Source organism: Lactuca saligna, chromosome 2 (genome assembly GCF_052625555.1).
Source record: "Lactuca saligna cultivar CGN05327 chromosome 2, ASM5262555v1, whole genome shotgun sequence".
Taxonomy (NCBI): domain Eukaryota; kingdom Viridiplantae; phylum Streptophyta; class Magnoliopsida; order Asterales; family Asteraceae; genus Lactuca; species Lactuca saligna.
Window position 1 is genome coordinate 68,618,210 of NC_136418.1, and position 12,882 is coordinate 68,631,091.

At 38.8% G+C, this 12,882-nt stretch overlaps 1 pseudogene; it reads left to right on the plus strand.

The window, feature by feature from the left end:
- Nucleotides 1-10,109: 10,109 nt before the first annotated feature.
- Nucleotides 10,110-12,882, plus strand: part of LOC145029801 (uncharacterized) — a 36,982-nt pseudogene continuing 34,209 nt past the window's right edge.

The following is a 12,882-nucleotide window of genomic DNA, read 5'->3' on the forward strand; positions in this document are numbered from 1 at the left end:
TATTTTGAAAGCGAGTATCAGCTTTAAAGCTGGTGAGATCATAAGTATATTAGTGTCTGAGTTTGTATGAAAGCATTTGTAAGATGTTTGTAAGATATAATGTATAAGTTTTGTAAAGTTTGTATTTGTTTGAACTATCCTAGAAAACCCTATGTTTCCTACTAAGAGTAGCCTTCTACCAAGGCATCTAGTAACTGTGTGTGTCTCTTGTAAGAGTGTGTATTTTCCCAAATCCGACTATCATTAACCAAAAATATAGTTTTTACATTACCGTCCATCGTGTGAATGTTCACGAAGTGAATGTAATGGGAAAAATATTATAGTACTGTAGTGTTGTATTAAGTAACTACTGCTATACTAACTACCTTAAAAAAATTGTTATTTAAAGTACCATGTGATCCGCATGTACCCTGCTACCGATTCAATAGTAAAACGATAATGTAAGACGTTGTAAGAAATAACATTTGGCACCCGTAGACTTGCAAGTCCCACTGTAGCGAGCAACAAGGTGTAGGATAGTCAATCCAGTATAGATCTATACTCAAACTCATATGCTCCCCAATTAAGGAGATTCTGGATACAAAAACGGTCATGGCAGGTAGTGCCATGACCCGTTTAATGGCTCACATAACTGAATGTAATGCATATGTAATGTATGTGCTAGCTGTATTGTGTGTTCTTTCTCTGTCTAGCCTATATGTTTGTTTCTCATCACTATGTATTATGTTTGTTTCTCATCACTATGTACTATGTTTGTTTCTCATCACTATAAGTTATGACTCATGTATGAATTGACTCTTTGTATGATTCATTGTTCTAGTATTAGTATTAGTAAAACCTTAAACTATGTCTATTGTAGTTTACTAGTAATATAACTTGTACGTATGAACCTGAGAGTATACCCCTGCTTCCCAGGGTATTGAATTGACTGGAAGAACCTTTATGACTATATATGTACACATGATATATATAACTAATAGTTAAACGACATTCGGACGGATACCCGATATCCTACCAGACGACATCCCAACGGGGAAAAGGAAATAAGGCGGGTTAGCCTTCCTAAGTCCTTGAAACATTACTTATATAACTATACATATCTAGGCATGCAATTGACAATATAAAAGTATAAAAGAAGTTTTGTAAAACCATTCGATATGTAAGAGAGTTTTTAAGATAGTTTGAAGTAAAATAGTTTAGTAAAACAGTTTGAAAGTAAGAGATTCACTTTTCGATAGTTATTAATCACATGTGATTGAGATAGTAAATATAGTAACTTTACTTGTATTCCCCCCCCCCCCCCCCCCGCCATAAAAGCATTTAAAAACATTTAAGCCATTGATTAAGGTGTATGAACTCACCTGTAGTGAGTGGTACGGATGAACTGAAGATGTAGGATTGCTAGGTGTCAAGTGAAGTCTTGAACACACTGTATGATCCTAGTTAACATATAATATCACGAATATCTATCAAATTAGTCTTTAAACAACTAATAAACAAAGTTAAGACACCCTAGGAGATGCTAAACACCGTATACAAAGTGTTATAAGTCCCAAGGATTACATCTAAGTGTTGTAGGGAAAGGCTAGTGTGTTTGGGGTTCAAGGAAAACTCCACTAGGGAGTTTTCGGTTTTGTGGTCACAAACAAAAGAGTTTACGGTCGTAAACTCTTGAGTTTACTACTGTAAGCCCACACACTTTTGACCATTTGTTGTTTGAACCCTTAAAAGTCCCTAGAAGGGTTTCTACTTGAAGTATGTGACTAAGGAAGGAACTAGGGCACGATTTCACTCCTATTTGGAGTTTACGATTTCTAAACCATTATCCTTTGAGTTTACTACCTTAAACTGATAACGTTTATGGTATTTTAGGGGTCTTCAAGTCGTTAGCTCATCAAAGAATGGAACCATGCTAGTTACTAAGGCATAGGAAGGAAATTTGGTCATTTATACATGCTTTGGGGTGTTTACGGTTTTGAGAGCTCCCCAAACCGTAAACACATATAAATGGGAGATTTTTGTGCCTTTTCATGTGGTAAACACATCAAGGAAGGATCTAGACATGTCCCTAAGGCATTGTGAAGGACTAAGGCACCTTAGGGCACCCTTTGGCACCTTACTTGGTGTTTACGGTTTTGGGAGCTACCAAAACCGTGAACACCTTGTTCTTGGTGTTCTTGGGACATTTCCTTGATGTAAAGATGTATATCAAGCTTTATAAGACTCTAGGATAGAGGTACTTACTATATGGAAGCTTAAAATGAGCTAAAAGTCCAAGAACACTAGTGTGTGTTCTTTGTGTTTTGGAAATCTAATCAAAACATGAAATTTGATGGATTAAAAGATGTATAATCACTAGTTGTTATGATATAACAACAAATCAAGCCAAGAAGTACTTACGTTTTTGGGAAATCGGGTGAAAGACAGAATGGTAGTTGAGAGTGTTTGGAGTTTGCTCTTGAGGTTGCAAGTAAGAAGTGTGGTAATTTGGGGAGTAAACTCATGCTTAAGGCATGAGTTTACGGTTTTTGGAATAATTTTCGGCCCAAACATAAAAGTTTGGTTGTGAATTCCTTAACTACGTGGTACTTGCGGTTTTGCAATTTCAAGACTCGAGACGATACTTCCTTTCACCGATCATTCCTTAGCGATAAAGTTATCTGTTTTGATAACTCTGTCCTGTTTTATCGCTTATTCGAAATATATATATATATATATATATATATATATATATATATATATCTTTCATACCTCTTGATTCAATCCAGAGGACTTACCATCCTCTCTTTTCCTGATCTTATTAGATCAAGATGCCTCCAAGAAAGAGACCCAGCGCAAAGAATAACAACAATCCTCCTTTGCCACCACCTCCTCCTCAATTTGATCTTGCATCGCTTCAGGCAGTTCTTACTGCCGCAATGGTAGCCACCATGTCACAAAGAAACCCCAATAGTTCAGGAGGTGGTCCCCAGCCCCAGAATCTAGAAGATAGTCTGGGACACCAAAGAAGGGGTTCCTATAAAGACTTCATGAACGCAAAACCTACATCCTTTGACGGCACTGGAGGTGTCATTTCCCTCACCCGATGGTTCGAGAAGATCGAATCCATCTTTGAAATTTGTGCCTGCTCAGAATCTGATAAGGTGAAGTTTGTTGCCTGCACCTTTATCGACAAAGCCCTGACTTGGTGAAACGGCCGAGTTAAATCCCTAAGGAACTTCTACTGGCTGAGTACTACCCTCGGGGTGAAATGCAGAAGTTAGAACACGAACTCTAGAACTTGAAGATGAAGGGTTCCGATATTGTTGCTTACACTTCCAGGTTCGATGACCTGGCACTACTCTGTCCGGGAATGGTTACCCCGGAGAGCAAAAAGATAGAGAGATTCATCTGGGGGCTGGCCCAACCCACAAAAGGGAATGTCATAGCTGCGAGATCAGACACATACGACAGCGCCAAATGTTTAGCACAAATCCTAATAGACCATAGTGATGACTTTGAAGAAGCAGCTACCACTCCTGAACCGACAGAGAGGAGTGGTGAGAAAAGAAAATTTGGGAAGATGAAGGAAAGTCAGATATCGCAGGAGTCTTTGAAGAGACAACAAACTATGGCAGTTCATGCTGTGACGTCCCCTGCCGCCGTTTCTGTTGTTGGATCCTCAACTCAAAAACCCGCTAGTAGGTATGCTGGAACCCTTCCTAGTTGTAAAAAAGTGCAACTATCATCACATTCCTTCTGGTCCATGTATAGAAGTATTTTGCAACAGTTGTGGCGTAAAGGGTCACATGGCGAAAAATTGTAAGACACCAACTCAATCAACGAGTCAAACTTCCGGAGCAGGCATTGGTCGGGCCTGCTATGGTTGTGGAGAAGTTAGACATTTCAAGAGAAACTGCCCTAAAGCAGTAACATCTGGCAACATCGGGAGAGTTCTAGCGATAGGATAAGAGGAGACAGCCACCGATCCCACCGTTGCTACATGTATATTTCCCATCATTAAAAATTTTATGCCTGTGATTCTTTTTGATTCTAGCACCAAAAGAAATTCGCTAACCATTCATTTGAACATCTTTTAAATCCTGTCGTTCGTGAGTAACTGAAAATGTATGCCGTCGAGATGGTTATCACGTGAGAACGAGAACGCTTATGTCGTATCCGTAGATTGTATCCTCAATCCGAACAATTATTCTTTTCCGTTCGACCTTTTGGGAAACTTGTTATGTAATGCTTTGATGTCACCTTTAGCATGTAATGACCGAGTCCCATTCATGCTGTTATTCCTAATTTCGAGAAAGTTATTCGTCTTAACTTTCCTCTGATCCGACTCTCATGATTTTCGTGCATCAAAGCTTAAATTTTTTTTCCCATGTATTCCTCGTCCATGTGATCATCGAGCAACGAGAAATCTGTAATTCCTTCCCCGATACTGTTTCCGAAGAATTCTTGAAAATTCTTTCCGAAAGCGTAGTCAAGTCTCGCATCGACTTAAATCCCTGGAATTACCTCGTAGCCAAAACCTTAGTAAGAACAATGTGTCCAAGACAGAAACCAGGACTTGATAAAATCACTATGAGATTGTAGTAGTGCCCTTCGGTCAAATCATTTTCCTTGATCATGTAATAAACAAAACAGCCATACCCGTTGGCCCATAACCCACAGGTCCTAGAAATCTCTTTCAAGATCATCAAGCCCTTAATTACTCCGCCACAGGAAGATGTACCTTCTTGTTGGAGTTTGTATTCTGTTGAAAGCAGTCCCAGAGAAGACATGAATTGCTTTGGGAAAGCGAAATACTTCCCTCGTGATACATTAGACCCTTCAAGATCCTTGTTAGGAATCGATTCCATAGCCCTCTCCGAGCTATCTTCAGAACTCAGCAGCAACCATCTAGTATTCCACATCTTTGATAGTAAGGATTGTCGACTTGACGAAACCATAGAAATCGCTTGATGAGATTGAAACCAACGGAAGTCCGAACCTTCATGGATGAATCAATTAAGATCATGGATTGATCAGTTGACCGTTCGAAACAAAGCCACATCCTGACAGTGAGGGTTCGCTAGAATGTCAAGCGGAGACCCGATTCCACTTAGGAGCGTGAAGACCCGAAATAGTAGATTCATCCTCATATCTCTTTTCACTTTGCGATCTGTGTTCAAATCTTTGAATTTCGGGATGAAATTCCCTCTAACGGGGGGACATTGTAACAACCCGAAATTTGTATCACTGCTTGTAACCCTTTTCGTAACTCATTTCGATCAACCAATCGTCATTTTTAAATTCGTTTCCGATTTCATCAATTAATTAAGTCATTAAATGGAAATGATCTAAAATGACTTAATGAGTGTCCTAATACATTTAGAAATCATTTTATCACCTCATTTTAGTGATCGGAACATTTCTAGAATCAACCACATCGAGTTACGGCAACTTAATCAGGTGCGACCAAAGGCCCCGTTTAATGTCGATATCGGGTAGAATTCCACCGTGTCCAAGTTTTGGGACCTATTTAAACGTGTTTAAACATTCATTTGAAGCTTTTTCTTCATCTCACTACTCTCTCTCTAACCTCTCTCCTAAATCCAAGTTTAAGGGTCTAAATCATCAATTTAAGGCTTCAAATCTTTGAGGTAACTTCCCAATCGCGGAATGTGTCGGTTTGGATGCTAAACGTCAGCTCAAGGCTTGAAAATGCACGTGGTTCCTATGAAATGTGAAATGATACACATTTGTATCTAGTTAGAATTTAATTCACTAATTAGATATGATTATTACTCTAGGATGCGAAAACACCTCAAATTAAGTGTTTGGAAGGACCTGGGTGGCATTTGAAGTCATGTAAGGATTAGATATGGAAGAGTAAACTCATAGAGAAGTTTTCGGCCTTAAACACCCCATCCACATGAGTTCACGGCCGTGAACTCATGGAAGGTGTTTTTGTGTGCTAAATGGCTTCATAACTCAAGGATAATTTAGCTAGGATTGCATCTAAGGCATTGGGATGAATTTAAACTCACTTAAGGACCATTTATTGGAGTTTACGGCAGTAAACATGGAGTTCACGACTGTAAACTCCCCCTCACACCCAAACCTTAATGTTTTAGTCCCTTAATCAATCGCATGTGATTCAAAATGATTTTTCCAAGCCTTGTATGAATTTTTTGGGGACTTTTAGCATGGATTTAGGAGTTTACGACCCATGAACCCCCTCATGGCCGTGAACTCCTTGGAAGAGTGTTTTAATATGTTTTAAGGTCCAAATCTTGATTGTAGTCATTTCTAGAATTTATCCCAAGGCTTATGGTGTGTGTAAATGGCATTTTAACACATTAGAAGGAGTTTACTCCCCAAGATAATGATTTTAAGGCCCAAGCATGTTATTGGGCAGTAAACTCAAGTTTACTCCTCTAGTTTGATGTTCATGGTGTTCCAAGGCCAATTCCAATATTCTACAAGTCATATCTAAGCCTCAATGGAGTTTTCGAAGGGTTTAAGGGCATAAAAAACCCCTTTAATATGTGTTTACGATCCAAGCATGCTCCAGGGCCGTAAACACATGAACAAGGCCCTAAATTATGGTTTAATCTCGAATTTGAAGGCCAAAGATGCTATACTATAAGTTAGGGAAGTTAACTTGAAGATTTGAAGCCTTAATTTGATGTTTTGGACCTAGTTTCTTTGGTTTGAGGAGAGAGGTTAGAGAGAGAGAGAGTAGTGAGAGAGGGAAAAAGCTTCAAATGGAAGCGTAATCTCCTTTAAATAGGTCCTAAGTTCGGGACACGGTGGAATTCTACCCGATACCGACGTTAAACAGGGCTTTTGGTCACACCCGATTAAGATGTCGTAACCCGATATGGTTGAAACTAAAATGTTTCCGATTACTAATATGGAGTGTTAAAACGAGTTTTAAACATGTTTAGACATCCATTAAGTCATAATATAAATCTCAAAAATAATGACTTAATTTAAAACTTAAACGGAAACAATTCGAAAGAGACGAATTTTTATGGATGGAATGGGTTACGACAATGGACAAACTTCGGGTTGTCACAGTAATGTAGTTTGAAGTGTCCATGTAAGTTTATACACCTTTGCTAAACAAGGTGTTGGAGCTGAAATCACAGCCATCCTATTTAAATATATATATATATATATATATATATATATATATATATATATATATATATATATATATACTTACTACATAAGTGTATAGATATGGTTTCTATGAATATATAAGTGAAAAAGGAGGGTTTGTAATCCATTTAAAAGGGTTTGAAACAAGAAAATAATCATGACTTGATGTCAGTTTATAAAGCGATTCAAAAGTAGTTTGTTTGATAAAACGGTTTGAAAGTATAGTAAATCCATATGTTTTATAGTTATAATCACATATGATTGATATAATAACTATGATATTCAACTTGTATCCCCCCCCCCCATAAAAGTATTTAAAAGCATGCAAGAGCATTTAAAAGGTTGTTTAAGGGGTCACCTGAAATGAGTAGTTTTTTCGGGAGTGTCGGAAGTATTGGACAAGGTGCTAGGTGTCAAGTAAGGACTTGAACACACACAATGGTCCTAGTTATCATATAATAAACATATATGTATCTAATTAATCAATTAATAACTAATTAATCAAGTTAAGACACCCTAGGTCATGGAAACACTTTGATTCAAGTGCTATAGGTACCACAGGGTTGCATCTAAGGGTTGTATGGCATGTCATTGGAGTTTATGGCCCATGAACCACCCCTTTATGGAGTTTACGGCCCATGACCATTTCCCTATGAGTTAATGACCGTAAACTCATGGTACTAAGTGCCAAATTGTGTCTTGAGGTCTTACAAGTCATGATTAGGCATCAAATGATCAAGTCCAAGCCTTAGGAAAGCATTAGGGGCATAATAAGACCACCTTGTGGAGTTTACGGCCAAATGACCATGTTCTTATGTGTTCACGGCTATAAACTCTCTTAGGGACATGTTTTGATTGTTGTTTAAGGTCTTAAACACTTCTAGGAAGGTTCAAGGTTGGCATATAAGGCTTAGGAAGGGACTAATGTCCATTTTACCACTTTAAAAGGGGTTTACGGCCCAAGAACATCCTTGGCCATAAACTCCTTTGTTCTTGTGTTATTTGATGATTTTCAAGTGTTATAAAGTTCATATTAAGCACACAAGAAGCTAGGTCAAGTGTACTTACAAGATAGAAGCTTGATTTGGTGTTTAAGGTCCAAGAACACTAGTGTGTGTTCTTGGTGTTCTTGGTGTTTTGAAGAAAACTTGAAGATCTAGCTATAAATCAATAATGAATGGATGAAATGATGTATAACTACTAGATGTTAGGTTATAACAACAAATCAAATCGAGAAACACTTATGTTTTTGGAAGATCGGGTGAAGAACGGGATGATAGTTGAGAGAGAATGGAGGGTGTTCTTGAGAATGGAAGTTGGAAATGAAGAGTTTGGGGAGTAAACTCATGCTTAAGGCATGAGTTCATGGTCTAGGGAGAGTTTATGGCCCAAACTTCAAAAGTTTGGCTGTGAACTCTTGGTTAGGGTGCAATGGGTGGGTTTGCTACTTCACGACCTGAGACGGTACTTCCTTTCCTTCTTTCGTTTAAAGAATAAACACTAAAAACGCTCAAATGGACTTTTAAATTGGATAGCAATTAATAGAAATGTAATTAACTTTTAATTGAAGTTATTGACTTTAGAGTTTGTTGGAATGAAAATTTGGGGTTGTCACAACATCTAAATATTTAATATATTTTCTCACCTCTACATCTCGTTCAGATAACATGGCTGGAAACTACCCTGGGGACCCCTATATCCCTGGTCACGGCAATGAAAGTGATTCAGAGGAGGAACCTATGGAAGCCACGGATAGTGAATCAAGTGGTACTGATACAAATCCCCAAGTTATTAATCCGGGAAAACACCATTTAAGACACAGTAATGCTCGACCCATACCAGACTGGGGTCAGCATATAAACCATTGGTGCAGACAGGAAGGTATACGCCCTCCTTATGGAATGGCCAGAGAATATTACAACCTCAGTAATGGAGGTACAGCTGATAAAGCCCTTCCAATTATCATACGGCGAATAAATCGCCAAACTGATCAAGCTAGAATCTCGATTAATTGGATTCTTGAAGTAAATGCCACCGCACAAGTCAATACTGCGGATATCTTACAACTTAATGAGATGCAAGAAGACACTGATCAACACACTATGGCCCTTCTAAGAAAAGTTGATGCTGCTCAAGAAGAAATAAGACAATTGAGAGAGTATCAAGTTGCGCAAGAAAAGCGTTGGAAGCCACAAGACGAAGCGGGGCCTAGTAACCAATGTATCCCACGTCGCAAATAGTGTTTTCACTACTAAGTTTTACTTTAATTAAGTTTTCAAATATGTATGTAAAAATTTCTTTTATGTAAAATATTTTGTAACAAGTCAAAGTTTATGTATAATATAAATAAATAAAGTAACAAATATTTCATATTACCATCTTGTCCTCACAAATTATTTACATCAGTATGTTATGATTAATAAATTTTAATTTCATAGAATTTGTATATATTAAATGATTATAGAAATACCTGATACAAAACAAATCACACGAAAGATACTACTATCATGAATTCATAATGTTTATAAACTTTTGTTATGAATTAAATTGAAATTGAATAACTTATTATCCTTTATTTTATTATAGTTAAAAGATGCCTCGACATAATCCACCACCACCAGCAGCTCAATTTGATGCTGCAACATTTCAGGCAGCAGTAGCAGCAGCTGTAGCCGCAGTTATAGCACAATTAAATGCAAATGGTGGTAACAATCCTCCTAATCCTGGAAATAACAATGGGCAACCAAGAGAATCTACTTATAAAGATTTTACTGATGCAAAACCAAAGTCCTTTGATGGCACGGGAGGTGTCATTGTTTCGTCGCGCTAGTTCGAGAAGACAGAATCAGTATTTCAAATATGTGCTTGTCCTAAAGCCAATAAAGTGAAGTACGCTGCATGTACCTTATAGAGCCCTTTCATGGGGGAATGGCTACGTCAAATCTTTATCTCTTCCAGTGGTAAACGCTATGAGTTGGGAAGAATTAAAAGTGACAATGTTAGCCGAGTATTGTCCGGGAGGCGAATTACAGAAATTGGAGCAAGAATTATGGAATCTAAAGATGAAGGACTCTGACATCATCAGTTACACTGCTAGATTTAGTGATTTAGCCCTTTTGTGTCCAGGGATGGTTACTCCGGAAAGCAAGAAAGTTGAGAGATACATTTGGGATAATTCTTCTATCGATCTAGTGAAGCTTTCAATTGTTCTCGGGTCTGGATGATCTTCTCGACGGTTTCGCGGATGATTTCAGAACCAGTGTGGGTACTACCGGGGAATCGACTCTTGGCTAGCTGCGTGTCTCCTATCTTGGCCTAACACAAGGGAATCTGTACTTTTGACTGCATAGGTTTCCAAATGGTATCGTACTCACTCGGGAAAACTGGGTAACTTGATGGTGAAATCTATGTTGGTTATTTACCATTCCTATTCGGGTATCTAGGCTGCTGGAACAGTCCCGAGGGTTTCTGACTAGGTTTCTCAGGTCTGAGCGAGTAAACGGGGATAGATTATCATTGTCAATGTCTTAGTCTTGCTATCTAAGCTTTCCTTTTCAGCTAAGGGCACCTCATGTTCATGTCTTTCTTATCGAAGCTATGCTGTAGTCTCTTAAGGTCAGTGAAATTCATGTACTTGGTTCCATTGAGATCATGTCTCTCTTTCTTCAATGCAGGGACTGCTGCTCCAAATTCCAAATCATGAGTTGTGTAGTTAATTTCGTGTGCCTCTTGTTTATCTCAAAGCGTGAACGAGAGCTTTTCCTTCTTGCCTAAGCACATGATCTAAACTCTGATTGGACGTACTGCAAAGGACAATGAAGTCCTTTGTTTCTTCTGGCAGGGACAGGTTAGGTGTGATGCATAAGTTTTACTTTAATGCTTGGGATGATGTATCTCACCCTTTTACTCCAATAAAAAGGGTACACCTTTCTGTGTCGGAGTGGTTAGGGGTTTGGTGATTCTGGAAGAATTTTTTGAATAGGTCTGCAATACTAGCCGATGAAACCCAAGAATTGACAGGTTTTCTATGGGTGTCTTCGGTGCCGACCAATTCTCTATTGCTTCGACCTTATGAGGATCCACGTATATGCCTTCATCGCTCACTACATGACTTAGGGAAAAAATGGTTTGACCGAAGGGTATTAATACGAACTCTTAGTGATCATATCGAATCCTGAATACTATCTTGGAAACATTATCCTCACGAACTCGTAGCTGATGATGTCTCGACCTAGGGTCTATCTTCGAGGAGTAGCTAGCTCCTAAATTTTATCGAAGAAGTCATCTACTCGGGAAAGATGATATCGGTTTTGATGGTTAACTCATTAAGTCGACTGGAGAACTCCTGCATTTCTGTTGGGGCAAAAATGGTACGGAGATTTGGCTGCGAAGGTAGTTCCAGGGATTAAGTCGATACGAGACTCAACTTGACGTTCGGAAGGAATTCTCGGGAGCTCTTCAGGAAAATATTAGGAATATTACAGTTTTCGGGGACGCTCTAGAGGTCTTTAACTTCTTGTTTCTCGTTGATTGCATGGACTAGGAAAACCTAACACTCCTTTTTGTAGAATTTTTCGAGCTTTGATACAGGAAATGATGCAAAGATTTGGGCTAAGCTTGACACCATATATCATGAGGATTCGGTCAGAGGGGAGATTGAGACGAATAGCTTTTTCGTAACAAAGTGTATCAGTATGATCAGGACTCAACTGATACATGCCAAAGATAACATCAAAGCTCTTTATTGAAACTGACATCAGGTCAGTGAGAAAAGAATGATTACTCGATGTAAGGATATAGTTTAGAGATAAGTCGTTAGTGCACTCATTCTCACTGGTAACCATATTGACGGCAAATGTTTCAGTTATTAGGCGAGGGATATGTTTACTAAGATATTTGAATGAATGACTAATAAAACTTTCTTGATATTAGATTCGAAAAGGATGCGGGCATAAGAATTGTCGAGAAGAAATATACCCGCGGCGGTGGTGGGATCAGTGGCTGCCTCCTCTTGCTTCATAACTAAAACCATTTCGATGTTGTTGATGTTGTTGGTGGTTGCTGCCTTTGGGCAGTTTCACTTGAAATGCCCGATTTCTCCACAACCAAAGCAGGTCTGTCTGGTACTCGATCCAGAAGCTTGATTGATTAGATGAACTGGTGTTCTGCAGGTTCAAGCAGAGTGGCCCTTTTTGCCACATCTTTTGCAGATCCACTCACGGCATGGGCCAGGGATACGATGGTGATAACTGCAGTTGTTGCACCAAGGGTGATTGCCAGCATACCCAGTGATAGGTGCTTGAGTTGTAGATGCAACAACTAGAGTAGTGGTAGCTTGAACTGCCACAGTTTCATGCTTCTTGGAGGGTCCTTGTGAACTCTGACCCTTTCGCTTTTTACTCTTATCACCTTCATTTTTATGCTCCTGAACATTTTCATGGTTTTGGGGGTTGGTGTTGCTTCTTGGTCCACTGAACTTGTCAGGGTAGAAATATGTCACTGCGACAGAAATACCCAACTGGAACATCACAGGGTCGAATCGAGAAGGAGGTGGCGACGGAGGACTGTTGTTACTTGAATTGGATCCTTTCTTTGAAGACATTTCGATCTAAAGAGATTAGGAAAAAGAGGATGGTAAGTCCTCTACATTAAATCAAGAGATATGAAACAAGGGATATCTCTTTAAGACAAACATATAATTCTATTAAGCGGTAGAGCAGGAATGAATTATCAAGGTAGATA